Below are 5,747 nucleotides of genomic sequence, written 5' to 3' on the forward strand. Positions count from 1 at the left end.
GAACCTTTATCTGGTCATCTTTCGACTAAAGATGAGTTAGCCTGTCTCACACGGAGGTAGGTTTTTTTTTTTCGCCCGGAAACTCGGGTTTTTCGTCCCTCCGAACAAGCAAACCGGCCCCGTGAACATACATGGATTACAGTCATGAATACATCCCAGCCATATGCCGGTCTCGACCCGGGATAAAATTGGGGTGGGCTGGGGAAAGCAATGGTGACCTACCCTCTAAACATCTCACCAGGAATACTTTGTGGGCAATGCCTACAAAGTCACCTACGGTCGGAAATGAGTGAAAGTGAAAAACTCAGATCAGGTTGACAGCATTATTCTACTTAATTACTATAAGGCAACAAGCGCGTTGGATAAAAGGGAAACATTATTAATTTTTCCTGTAATTTGCCTTAAATCTTAGTTGTTACAGGTTCTTTGATATAGTGGCTTGAGTGCATCATCTCGTTTCTTGAGACCGTTAGTTTATTATTGAACCGAGGTACTAATTGTCAGCCTTCGCTATTTAGCTTCTTAGGTATTCTGAGTGTTTGGTCGCAGGATTTCTTTTTCAAACATGATGAAAACCCAGAAAGAAGGCAGCCATATATATGTATCAGCTTGTGCTGATGCTCGGATGTCGAACTTGTTGTTCAGGTTAAGTTGTTGTTCGCTGGTGGCAGTACAGTGCAGTGATGTTCTGAGATTTAGTATGGAATTCTCCTTTCAATGCTTTTGTGAATGTATCTTGGTTGGTTTTCTTAGTGATGTACTTAAATTACTACAGTAGTTTGTCTCGTGTATTCCGTTTAAATGTTTGTCTCTGATGATGAAACTTAATTATGCGATGATCAGAACAACTTTCTCGCATCTCCATTCAGAAAGCAGGTAAAAATAGGGTCGTTCGCTATGGTCAGTTGCTTTTCCTGGTATATTCAGAAGATGGTGTATTAATGTCGTTGTTTAGTTCGTGTAGGGAATTTGAAGCGAAAAGCTCTTCCACGTTTTTACTTCTATTATTTGTGCTCTCGTTAAACCATAAAACACAATGGGCATTTGTATCCATTCATATTCATATTCATCAACCCAGACATGAAAGACATCATACCATTATCATAGACTACATACCTCTAGCAAACGTTTTGATTTTGCGGTACGTAATTTTAATAATACCGACTCCTCTTTGCTGTGCTGGAAAATTACTATTACCTCGACTCTAGTGTTTATCATGATTATTACAGCTCTCTTTCTTTCTGTGCCTTTAAAAAATATTCTATAATTACTTGGAAAGCCATTTTGTTCTTAATGTTGTAAGGTTCTTGCCTTACTGCTAATCCTATATTTCTCCTATTTATGAATTGAATTCTGTTCAGGTATTTACAGCCCTGATACCATTAAAGATTTATTTGAAGGCAAGTCTTGGAAGTATTTCAGTTTGTACTAACTTTTTTATTGCTTTCCATAATCTACGTTTTAAATTTTGAGCTATCTGTAGTAGTTCAATGTTGGACAGTCTTTGTTGAGTGGCATGTGAATCCAGTCTATTTGTTTTTTAAATTTTGTTTGAAATGCTTATTATAAATCTAGTTTGGATATTTTGGACACACAAAGAAGGAAAGAACATTGAAAAATTCTTCACAAAGGGCAAGATACCAGGATCTAAAAGTAGAATTCGATTGGATGATGTACTTGAAATGGAGAAGACAGAGATAAATTGGGAAGACTAATGCATCGCGTCACAAGTCCTCAGCCATGAGAGATTGACTAAGAGATATTGTTTCTAGAATTATGCAGACTTCAGTGACAGCTCCGTTTTCATTGTATATTTAAGCATAGACTTATATACAGTTGTCCTGATGCCGTTGAGATTTTGTAGACAAATTTGCTAAGATGGGATACATCCAAACGATCATATATTATTCCCGCACAAGAGAAACCTGTAGCAAATAAATGCCGTAAATGCCGTATATATGGACAATTAATAACGGATACACTATGCAAGCACATAAGCGCTATATGAAGAAGTATGAAATTATAAAATCCAAACCCTGCTGACACGTGAAGAATCTATAGCAGGTCTCTGCAACTAAAGGGGAGTCATCCAGTCTTATACGGATGTGGAAGGGTTCTTACTCAGTATATATAACACGGATGTTTCTTTCTTTAAAAAAAACTTTTTTGCGCGTTGAACAAATATTTACCGCGTTTAGTGGGTTACTGACTGATGTCAGAAGTATACGTAAGAATTGTTCAAGAATTGAATTGTTTCCTATACGAGTACCTTCAAATGTTTCCTTGAAAGGGAAGAGAGGTTCTGATATACGTTTCTGAAAGTTCTCAAAAATTTTAACATCATAAAAGACAGGATTTCACCAATCTTATTATAAGCTTAATATTTTATTTAATACTTCTCTTTACTCTTCCATTTATTTAAATAATTAAATCTATAGGAAGAGTCTTCATAGGCTGTAGTATGAGGCTGCCTTTCTAAGTACGACAAGTAGGCCACTTAGGAAGCAATATCGGCATCACAGTCGCATCTACGCTTCCTTTCAAGAAGCTTCATCGCCAGAACTCTCGTAACAATAACAGTACGAAAGCAATCCCTAGCTGGGATTGCTTTCGTATACTCAAAGCACGAACGTTATCTTTGCAGTGGCAAGTAGTCGTGATCCCAAGGACCTGAAAGGTTTCGCTGGCCACTACCAGCGGTAGCTTTTGCCACTAGAACTGAACCTGTTTCTGATTGTTTGATCAAGAAAATGAAAAGAATTAAGATAGCTTACACCATCTTAATTCTTCTCTGAATACCAAATATTACACGACGAAATCAATCTAACTTTAGTGGGAGATCTTCTCCTGGTAAGGCATCTGCAGAGCAGATAGTATCGTCCCATCGACAGCATCAACATATCGTTTAACAAGCACAACATTTTTTAAAATAAACCAATTGCCTACTGATATCCGTGGATGTACAGTGTGGACGATTAACTCCAAATTTCTGTGTCCAAGTCTGGGTCTCCCTGTCTCACAAGGGAATCATATGCAGGAACTCTCTCTCTCTCTCTCTCTCTCTCTCTCTCTCTCTCTCTCTCTCTCTCTCTCTCTCTCTCTCTCTCTCTCTATCAGGGAATTCCATCACTTCTAGAAGAATAAATCGTCCAGCTTTCAACATTAAAGACCAAATATCCAAATCATCCTCGACCCCTTAAGACACTCACAGTTACTTCAGCCGATTACCCTCTTCTTGACAAATATTCTTTAACCCTAGGCACTACAATTGCCTTTAAGTGAGAATTACATTGTGTCATTCCCTCTTAAAAAAACAATTGCTGTACTGTCTTTTAATTATACAGTCGGATTATAGTGGTCTATGTTATTTCTGATTCGGCTCTCGGTTGTGTGCCTAAACAGACGGGCGGGCCATCGACACTCCTTGAAGTGCAACCATTCCATCACTGGATAGTTTTGCCTAATCCACGCAAAGTTTCATATACGTTTCGGATCCCATCCCTACCATCCCCGGTCCTCAGAGTGAGCCCTTGTTATGGATTCGTCTTCCCGACTTCTCTGATCTATATTACTCTGTCGATTAGGTGATGATCGTCATGGAGACATACTGAACATATGAGTTCGGTCAGCCACAAATCTTTTTTTCTCTCTGATTTTCATGGACATGTGCTGACAGTAGTTCTCCAGTTCGAATCTGACTGGGGTCATTCACGATTGTAATTATAAAATTATAGAATATTAGTACTATGGATGGACTACACATAAAAATTAGAATATATCCATGTTTTTTAACAAGTTGGTGTTAAGAAATATTTAAGACCTTAAAGATATAGTGATACGCGATCTTCTGTTCGAAAACGAAAATCTAGAACTCATTAATAACTTTACCGATTCCTCATGGGCTCACTTTAGTGAGTACTGGCATGACAAACCCGAGGTACCTGATGCTGGACCATGCCTTACTTCATGTAATATATATCTGTTATATTATTCTGTAGACTGGTCCCTCCTCTTATTTCTTTGCTTCTTTATCCTCTCCTTGCTCCTTCCCCCTGATGCTATTAGAGTATTCAAGGGCTAGGGGTGAGTCTTTCCTATCTTGCTAAGTCATTTCGTCTTATGCAGCCACCGAAGGAGGCAAGCTAGCCTCAATAGGTGCCGGTCCCAAGCCCGGATAAATGCGAGGGTTGATGTCAGGAAGGGCATCCGGTCGGAAAACTTCAGTGCCAACTCAAACTATGATTATGAGTCGAAGAGTAACTTTTAAAAAAAAACAAAAAAACTGCGCGGTTAGCCTAGTGGCTTTGCGCTTCGCAACCATATGCCTGGGTAAGGAGTGTCCCAGGTTCGATTCCCGTTGTAGACGTGAGTAATTTGAGGATCTTCCTCAGGCATAGCCAAGTTAGCCGGTCTTGGGCACGGTCAGTAGGGTTTTTTCCGCCAGTTTATCTGGCGTTTTTCATCCCGCAAACAGGCAAATCGGCCCCGTGAACATACGCCTCTACAGTCAAAAATATATCCCCACCAGCGGCAGACCAGGCGACGGGTCGGTTGGGAGTAGTGCTAACAAGAAGTCGCATCTAAAAGTAACACGCGGACCCTGCATAGGAAGCGGGAATAACGCGTAGAAGAAGAAGAAGAAGATTAATAACCTTACCGAGTCATTCTGTATTTTACTTTGCATGAAAAGTTCTGGTTTTTTGGTAAATAAAATTATTCCAAAAATTAAATAAAATTGGGCTGACCCTAAGCTTGTTTAGTTACGAAGTTAAAAGTAAGTCGTGACGTTATGACCTAAGTTTTGTTAGCCTTTTACGCGTATACACATTGACGATTGTGTGTGGTAGCGCACTCAGGATTTAATCTTGGGGAGGATCTGAGTTGAGTAGACGATTTTAGAATACACACATCATAGATCGTACGCACCGCATACGATCTATGATGATCGCTAATTCATCAGTAGTATAGAAATAGAGGACACGACACAACATAAATAAAAAATAATAATTTTAATTTGGAAAAGATTTTTGGAAAATTTTCTAGCGTTTTTTTTTTTAATTTTTTCTTTGGGGGGGTAGGGCCTCTTGTCTCCTCCTGGGTGAGCCACTGATATCTGATGGACACTTCCAATAGTGGCGACTAGCGTATCACATTACCATGAGAGTGATATAATCTTAACGGATAAGTCTTCTCCATCAGTCAGTGGATTTGAATCCTATTGAGAAGTCTCGAGAAGTGGTAGAATGAGATGCACTGAAAACTGCAGGAATGAAACGGAAGTATTACAAGACTTCATACCTTATCCCACGTGTGATATCCTTAAAATCCTTTCAAATTCTCGTCATGCTGAGATGTTTCGTTCGAAGTCCCCATGGTGTTCTTAATGCAAAGCATTGTAAGTATATTTGAGTATCCACTATTAATATCTGTTTTAGGTAAATAAATTCTTGTGCAATATATTTATTGCACAACAAATGGGTAATTATTCAACTATTTAATGAACAGTGATTGAAAGAACGCTTCGGTTAAAGAAAAATCTACAATTGCAGTTTAACTAGATTTTTATGCATTTATATTCCACTACTTCAATCGGGTGTTGCAATAGATCACGTGACGATGATTACTTGACTAAATGACTTGCAATTCTGTGTCATGTGATCCAATCTACCCGTAATCTATTTCTTTAGATAACTCAAGGTTTTATCTTCCAGCTACAGGAGTTCTTCATAACACGTAATAGAGCAAAG

The sequence above is a fragment of the Typopeltis vanoorti genome, chromosome 11 (genome assembly GCF_054136105.1).
Source record: "Typopeltis vanoorti isolate ZY-2024b chromosome 11, IOZ_Tvanoo_1.0, whole genome shotgun sequence".
In the NCBI taxonomy this organism is placed as follows: Eukaryota; Metazoa; Arthropoda; class Arachnida; order Uropygi; family Thelyphonidae; genus Typopeltis; species Typopeltis vanoorti.